The following is an 8984-nucleotide window of genomic DNA, read 5'->3' as shown; positions in this document are numbered from 1 at the left end:
CCAAGCTCTCTCTGATCTCCGCCTCCTGGACGTGGTAGGATGGTATGCTCCGCCCACCCTGAGAGCTCTCTGATCTCCCCACTTCTGGATGTGGTAGGGTGATATGCTCCTCCCACACTTGAGCTCTCTCTGATCTCCCCCTCCTGGAGGTGGTAGGATGGCCATGCTCTACCCACACCTGAGCTCTCTCTGATCTCCCCCTCCCGGATGTGGAAGGGTGATATGCTCCGCCCACACCTGAGCTCTCTCTGATCTCCCCCCTCCTGGACGTGGTAGGATGGCCATGCTCCGCCCACACCTGAGAGCTCTCGGATCTCCCCACTTCTGGATGTGGAAGAGTGATATGCTCCACCCACACCTGAGCTCTCTCCGATCTCCCCCTCTTGGACGTGGTAGAGTGATATGCTCCACCCATACCTGAGCTCACTCCAATCTCCTACTCCTGGACGTGGTAGGATGGCCATGCTCCACCCACACCTGAGCTCTCTCTGATCTCCCCCTCCCGGATTTGGTAGGGTGATATGCTTCGCCCACACCTGAGCTCTCTCTGATCTCCACCTCCTGGACGTGGTAGGGTGGCCATGCTCCGCCCACACCTGAGCTCTCGGTCCCATGGTCTGCAGGTGTTCTCCAGAGGGCAAGTGTACTATGGGTGTGTCTCATTCATTCTCCTGCCCTCGCCCTCAGGTTCTGGCTGGCACAGCTGTGGTCACAGACTAAAAACAGTCACCTCATCCATTCATTCGTTTTGTGCAGTTTTATGGTTGTTTTAGACACATGTGTGATTTGGGTCCCTGTTCTCTCATCATGGCTAGAAGTTTTGGCAAATTATTCTTATATCTTTACATTTGAAAACTAAAGGAAAGTTTCAGCCATAGAATATCAGTGTTGCGACAATCCTAATGAGAGTTTCTCCAGAAACTATGATCCAGGTCAGCAACCAGTCATTTCATAGAAGATAAACTTCAAGAACATTCTCTGAAGGGCAATGAAGCTTAGTAAGCTCTAACTACTGTTACCAAATACCAAGAGAAATAGGTAAGAAAATGCAGCTAAGATTTTGTTCAAGTAAGTACGGTAATAAACGTGCAAACTATCGCTAAGCACTAAATAGACTGGGAGTAAAAAATTTTTATGATATTGACATTTATGATTTTACAAACTGCCCCATGTGATATCAAGAGGACTCCTGATGAAAATTTACAAAGGATGTTTTATGGTTTACATAAAAATGCTAGTCAAATAAATCCAAATATTTCACAAAAATAACATTTCAAATAATATTCTTTTATATTTTGCAGACATCTGTTCAATGAGGTTATTCATCACGCATGACCCAGTAACATTTCTCAGCAGTTGGATTCAATACGAGAAATAAGCAAATAACTGCACTGCTTCTTCCATTTCAAAGTCATTTCTCTTATGAAAAGTGGTCAAGAAAAATGCCTGTTGCCTAAAATACTGGTTAGTGCCAAAAATTTGCTTTAAAATATTTCAAACGGGTTATCCTTTTACGTCCATGTTGTTAGTTACACAAAGAACAAAAACAAATATAATTTTTTTACAAGTTTTGGGAAATTAGAACCATAAACTAAACAAACAGGATTAAGCATACTATTTTCTTGGGATAGGGTCTTGCTCTTTTGCCTAGGCTGGAGTGCAGTGGCACAATCATGGCTCACTGCAGCCTCAACCTCCCTGGGCCCAAGTGATCCTCCTACCCCAGCCTCCCAAGAAGCTGGGACCACAGGCACACACCACCATGCTTGGCTGATTTCTGTATTTTTTGTAGGGATGGGGTTTGGAATGTTGCCCAGGCTAGTCTCAAATGCCGGGACTCAAGCAATCTGCCTGCCTTGGCTTCCCAAAGTGCTGAGGTTAGAGGCATGAGCCACCACGCCTGGCCTAATCATTTTTAAAGAGTCTCGATTTATTATCATTATCTTTTTCTAATTGAGATGGGGATCTTGCTCTGCTGCCCAGGCTGGAGTGCAGTGGTGCAATCTCATCTGACAGCAACCTCTGCCTCCCGGGCTCAAGTGATTCTCCCACCTCAGCCTCCTGAGTAGCTGGGACTACAGGTATACACCACCAGGCCCAGCTAATTTTTTGTACATTTGGTGGAGACAAAATGTACAGAAGGTATTTCTGTACATTTTGCCATGTTTTGCAGTCTGTCCTTGAACCCTTGGGCTCGAACCATATACCTGCCCTGGACTCCCAAAGTACTGGAGTTACAGGCATAAGCTACCATGCCCAGCCCTTAATTATGTGCTGAGGCTTAATATTAAAATAAAGAAAGGGAGGAGCCCAAGAGAGCACGTTGGCATTCACTCCCTTGCCTGTTGGCATGGTATTCTTTAGACGAAGAACATGTTGTGTGTCAATGGAAAACAAAAACAACATAGGAACACCCTGTCTCTACAAAAACTTAAAAATTAGCTGGCTGTGGTGGTGTGCACCTGTGGTCCCAGCTGCTTGAGGCTGAAGTGGGAGGACCGCTTGAGCCCAGGTGGTCACAGCTGCAGTGAGCCAAGAGCTGTGAACATGATGCTGAATTCCAACCTTGGTGACAGAGCAAGACCTTGTCTCAAAACAAAAAGCAACGAAAACCCAAAATGATGCACTGTTTAAGTTTTGTCCTGTGAATTTCAGTACCTTCATTTGTAAACGTAAATAAAGGTGAAACTCAGGAGCTGCTTGGAATAACGTGGGCATATGCTTGACCTCAGCTCTGATCTGAAGCACGTCCTTCTGTCTCACTTTTTGCCAAGACTAAGCTAAACTTCAAAAGTAAAAATACTCAAAACCTTTACTCGACCACCGGGTGAGTTCCATCATCCCTTACACTCAGTTTTTTCTTCTGACACAGGAGACAACAGTCACAACTTCACCTGCTTATCATGAAAGCTCCATGTGACAACAATGTGAGAACGCCAGTGAAGGGCATTTGAAAAACAAAGGGATTCATGAATCAGGTCCGTCACCAGCGACCAACCCCCTGCCCTCACCAGTGCCCTGGGAACTACACAAGAATTCACAGGTAATTTTCTTTTAAAGAAGCAACTTTAACCTACATGTTGGAAAAACTCTTTCAGAGTAATTCAAACATCAATCACAGCCTGAGTTTTTGTTGTTTTTGAGATGGAATTTTCCCCTGTCTCCTGGCTGGAGTGCAGTAGTGTGATCTCGGCTCACTGCAACCTCTACCTCCCAGGTTCAAGCATTTCTCCTGCCTCAGCCTGCTGAGTAGCTGGAACTACAGGTGCCTGACAGCCTAAGTTTTCTGTTGTTAAATTAATGAAATTTCAGCTGGCCATGCCCAGGTGGCAATGGCAACTCAGGCTCTAGACAGCCCTGTGCAGATGATATCATAAAACACGGAGGAAAAACAAACAGGAAACACATGACAATGTGTGGTTTTCTTTTCTGTTTTGAAAAGTAGACCTGGAAAACAAATCACTGAGGGTAAGGAAAAGAAAAAACTGTGCTAGCAACCACGATTAAAAAGTTATTTAACAGTGATGTCTAAAAATGAGAAAAATTTAGCACGAGATTAAAATCTTTTTAGTTAGTATGAAATTCTGAATAGTAGACAACGTGGGCTTGGAAACCACGTGAACAGCTATTTACCAGACACTGGGGTCTCCCAAGAGGGTGTGTCTGCACACAAAGCTGGAGGCCTATCACATGCTGGAGGCCCAAACCCACCACGCTTCTGCCTCACTCAATGGTTGGGCACAGGCACCCTCCTGGCACAGGCGGCAGATGGACGTATTGTCACACCCCACCGCATGCTTACCTGACCGATAGTGCTCATTTCGTGACCCTGAAGACCTTCGGCGGTGGTAGTGAGAGGCAGAGGAAGGAGTGACAGGAGCCTGGCGTTCTTGCAGCAAAGCTTGGTCCACCCTTGGATTTCAGGGAAAACAGCAGAGTGAGGTGTGGCTGTGCTCAACGGACTATAGCAAATCATTCCCTCTATCCCCATAGCAAAGCCAGAGCTACCCACGGGACTGGGTGTGGCGGCATTTCAGAGCCCACATGAAGGAGGGCCAGGACGGAGCGGGAGGCTCTCCCACAGCCGGGGAGACCCCTCCTGCCTGGACGCCACCAAGGCCCCTCTCACAGCGCAAAGGTGGAAGGATAACTTGAGTCCAGGAGCGTCCACACTGCAGTGAGTGGGTTATCATGGCACCACTGCCAGGGTGACAGAGTAAGACGCCGTCTGTAAATCAGTCAAGCAATCAATCAGATCACTGCAAGGAGCTCTATATGTCTTACTTTCAATAGGTGTCTCTTTAGGCAAAGCAGGCATGGTGCCTCACGCCAGTAATCCCAGCACTTTGGGAGGCCAAGGTGAGATGAAAGAAGGAAGGAAGGAAGGAAGGAAGGACAGACAGAACAAAAAGTTTTACAACCCTTTTTTTCATAGTGTCAGGAATTTACAGATAACACAAGTAGTTTAGGTCAGGGGCCGATGTTATTAGTATTACTTTTTTTTTTTTTTTAACTCCTACGGCCTGGTGGTGGTGCCAAGGTTGTCTGGCTATTTATCTGGCTTTTGTTTGTTTCTAACGTTTTGCTTTCTCTCTTTCCTCCTGTCTTGTGAACTAGGCAAGGTGGGGGGAGGAGGGCAGCAGGAGCAGTAGAGGTCTCCTTCCTCATCCCCCACTTTGAGAATTTTCACTAATTAGTGGGCGGGTTCCCTTTCATTTTTACTTTTTGGGTCTTTTAGCGAGACAGAGTGATAGCGTTTTATGTCATACACTTGTGTGGAAGTTTTCTGACGAGCCATGGTAGCTACAAAACCTTTTATCATTGGAAGGAGCAAGTGTAATACACAGGGGCGCAGCAAGCAAGTAAGTTTCTTTTTTTTTTTTTTTGAGACCGAGTCTCGCTCTGTCACCCAGGCTGGAGTGCTGTGGCCGGATCTCAGCTCACTGCAAGCTCCGCCTCCCGGGTTCACGCCATTCTCCTGCCTCAGCCTCCTGAGTAGCTGGGACTACAGGCGCCCGCCACCTCACCCGGCTAGTTTTTTTGTATTTTTTAGTAGAGACAGGGTTTCACCGTGTTAGCCAGGATGGTCTCGATCTCCTGACCTCGTGATCCGCCCGTCTCGGCCTCCCAAAGTGCTGGGATGACAGGCTTGAGCCACCGCGCCCGGCCAGCAAGTTTCTATTACAAGTAATACACTTACAGTGAGGGTTTTACATTTTCTACAGCTGGAAACTCTTTTCTAAATGAAGACCTAGGATCAAACCTGTGTTAAACCTGAACAGGCACATGTACTAACTTTGTCATGTCTTAAGCAGGTTAGTTTTTAACTGGGCCTTAAAACCTTTTTTTAGCAAGTAAAACAGTATTTTTTAATCAGAGAAGTTTTTACGAGCCCGACGCTTGAACTTGCGGCGTCTGTTTGGGGAAAGAGTTGGTTAAAGTCAAGTTATCTTGAGGCATTAACCCTTCTGCTTCTCCAGGCCATTGGTCTCTTACGTGAGCCCTTCTATCAACATAACATGAAGAAACATCTAGGCTGCCAGCAATGTTTTCAGCCTACTGAGGAAATAGGTTTTTTTCTGTTTTTTTATTTTTATTTTTTAAATTTTTGGCTAAAGGAGGAGGTTCTGGTAACTTCTGGTTTATATGTTTAAAGAATGACTGAAAGACCTTGCGATCGTTGCTGGGCTGGACGGGTCTGGGTTTCCTAAGCAGTACGTGTACAGTGGGGACACCTTACATAGGTGTTTCTTCTAGCATGGTTATGGGTGGGGGGGGGGGCGGGGGGGTGGTAACAACAACAAAGCAATGTATAGCATATTCATATCCAGCAAGGACGAAAGAGGTCCTTACCTGGGAAAAAGGTTGAATACAGCGACAGAACAATAGGAAAACAGTTAGTATTCTAGGAAAACTATCTGTCTTAAGATTTTTAACTACATTGACTTGCTTGATGAGTCCTCAAGCTTCGGCCGTGCATAGACTAGTCAGCTGCCGGTGTGTGACTAGAGCAGGGCTTGTGGTCCTCAGCAGCAGCTTGGTCTCGTCTCAGGATCAGCCGGGCTGGATGATCTGCGTCCTGTTAGCCGGTCCACTTGTCCTGAGCTGTCGGTGTTAGCTGACTGTGGTGGATCCAAGACGCAACACCTGCAACTTTAACAGCAGTGGGAGTGGACAAGGTTACAGTATAGGGCTCATCCTATATGGGTTGTAGAAAAATTAGGTTTTACTTTAAACAGAGTCCCTAGATTTAAATGGGTGTCAGGCTCATAGGCATTATTTTTCTTTATTTAATTATGAACACTTCGTATGGCTATTTTGAAAGGCTGCATTTGCCTTTTAAAGGTTAATTTCTTTAGTTTCCGGAGGTCACCTTTTATTTGACCTACGATTTGCGGGTGGCCAACTGAACACAATCTTACAGGGCAGATACCTAGTTTGTTTGGTAGGGGTGCACCTGACTCGGAGGAGGACCGTAGGCAAAAACCTGATTTTATCTTAAGTGAATTTCCTGGCATATATCTATATACCTATATCTATATCTATATCTATATCTATATCTATATCTATATCTATATCTATATCTGTGTGTGTGTGTGTATGTGTGTGTGTGTGTGTGTGTGTGTATATATATACATCTATCTATCTATCTATCTATCTATCTATCTATCTATCTATCTGTCTATCTATCTATATCTATATATGGCAACCCTTTTTTTTTCGTTTTGTTTTTTGGTCGCCAGTAGCTGCTCGCTCGAGTGTCCAGTTCATGCGTTCCACCTTTTGTTGAACTTTGTGGCCGATAGGCTGCGTGTAACCTCTGTTGTATTGTTAACAGTCTTGTTAAATCTTGCACTATTCCAGCTACAGCTACAAATGCTGGCCTATTGTCTGACTTTAAAATCAGAGGTAGTCTTAAACCTGGGGATAATGTCTTTTAACAGTACTTTAGTCACTTCTTGTACTTTTTCTGTCCTGGTGGGGAAAACTGTAACTTACCCTGAAAAGGTGCAAACAAGCACTAGCCTCCAGCAGGGGGCAGTCCTGTAAAGTCTATAAGCAAGTTTTCACAAGGTATGGCTCTTTTTCCTGTTTCAGTTTCTTAGAGGAGGAGTTCCCCCCTCCCCCCATCCCCACCCCCACTCCGCCCCTTTGTCACTGTATCTAGTGGCTGAGCCTTCAGTGAGAAATTGGAATCCAGATACGGCAGAGTCTTGCTGTTTGTAACTTCTAATGTGACCATGGGCTCCTGGGAGCCTAATGAGAAGGTGCCTAGTCTGCCCTAGTCTTTACATTCTTCAGCTCCTGTCAGCCTGATCAGATGAGTGTCTGGTTCCTCCAAGGTGCAGCAGCCCTTGGCCGATGGCCTCTTTGTCTTGCGGCCTTGGCCATTTCCTGTATTGCCTTCTGAACATTTACCCTTCTAGAGTCTTTTTTTTTTTTTTTTTTTTTTTTCCATCTCGCACATTAATCTCTCTCTAGCCTTGTCCGGCTCTGGAATCCTTGCCTAACTTGACTTCGGTCATGTCTACATCCACGTCCGCGGCCTCTCACAATGCTGCTTTCCGCCCCCACCCCCCCCCCCCCCCGCGTTCTCACGCTCCTACGGCCAGCTGGTGGGGCCCGAGAAACGGCACGGGCCCTGCCCCCGCCCACGCACTGCTGTCTGTCTCTCCTGTTTTCTTTTGATTCTCTATCTTTACACTTGCTTTTAGTCTTTCTTTTTCTTTTGCTCTTTTCCCTGTTTTCTAGAGTTTAACAGGCTCTTTTCTTTATACACTTGGAGGGTGAAACAGGCATACCGAGAGTCAGTGTAAATGTTTACAGTCTTACCCTCACCGAGTTCTAAGGCCCGGATTAAAGCAATGAGCCCAGCTTAACGACAGCGTCCAGGGTTACCACCGCATATTCTGCACATCTCTCCCCTCGTGGGTTGGTGAAGCTGTTCCCGTCCACGCATAGCTCCTAGTGTACTGATGCCCAAGGCTGGTCCCGGAGGTCAGATCTGCTAGAGTACACTGGAGTCCAACACCTCTACACAGTCATGCTCGACAGGGCTCTAGCTGTCGGGAGCAAGGCGGTGGGTTCAGGGTGTTCCCAGTTTAGTAGCTCAATGGTTGAAAAGGGCTGATAGATGAAAGTCTGTTGCCCACCCCCCTCCCCCCGGGATGTGGGCCTGGTCATTATAATAGACAGGTCCTCGTATCTCCCTGAGAGGCATTTACAGAGCTCGAGTAAGACCAGATCTGAGATGGCCCACTTGACTATCTCGACTTCTTTCCTTGGCCTCTGGAGGCTCCGATCCTTCCCTTCGAGGTGAGACCTGGGGCGTGTCAGCTCCTGAATCTCATTTCTGAGGGGGTTGTTGGCCTCGGTGAAGCGGGGTAGGCTGGGAAACATGGAGAAAGAATCTGTGTTATCTCTCGCGGCTCCCGTAAAAACTGGCTTCTCTTGCCGTTTCCTGGGACTCCCTTTTTAAAAAAACTGTGTGTCTGCCGGCGAAGCCGCTCTTACTTTTACTTTTGGCTATTTTGCACAAAGTTGTTAAACAGGGCTAAATTAACGCTGGCTTTGTCTATAATCTATTTCGCCATGAGTCCCTATAAAGGAATTTGATCTAGGTACACAGGCTGTCCTCCGACCCCGTCACCACCTGAACTACACGGCCAATTGTTCTCTGCCTATAGTTCCTTCCGTGGGCCATCCAACAGCAGAAGAGGGCAATTCTAATTCACCCAGAGTTCGTGACCTCTAGGGGGTTAACTGAACTCTATAATCTCCTGCAAAACCTTTTGTAAGGTTCTGTAACATGCATTTTAGTAGGGTAAGTTGTGACGACTTGATGACTTTCCTTTTATTTTTCTTTTTGAAACGTTTTTAAGAGGGCTCCTAGCGGAGTGGGCTTACTTTGTGTCTGACCTATGTTTCTCTCGAGACGAAACAACATTCACCCTACGAGAAGGAAAGGGTAAAAGGTCACTCAG

Source organism: Macaca fascicularis, chromosome 10, assembly GCF_037993035.2.
Source record: "Macaca fascicularis isolate 582-1 chromosome 10, T2T-MFA8v1.1".
Taxonomy (NCBI): Eukaryota; Metazoa; Chordata; class Mammalia; order Primates; family Cercopithecidae; genus Macaca; species Macaca fascicularis.
This window is presented reverse-complemented; position numbering follows the sequence as displayed.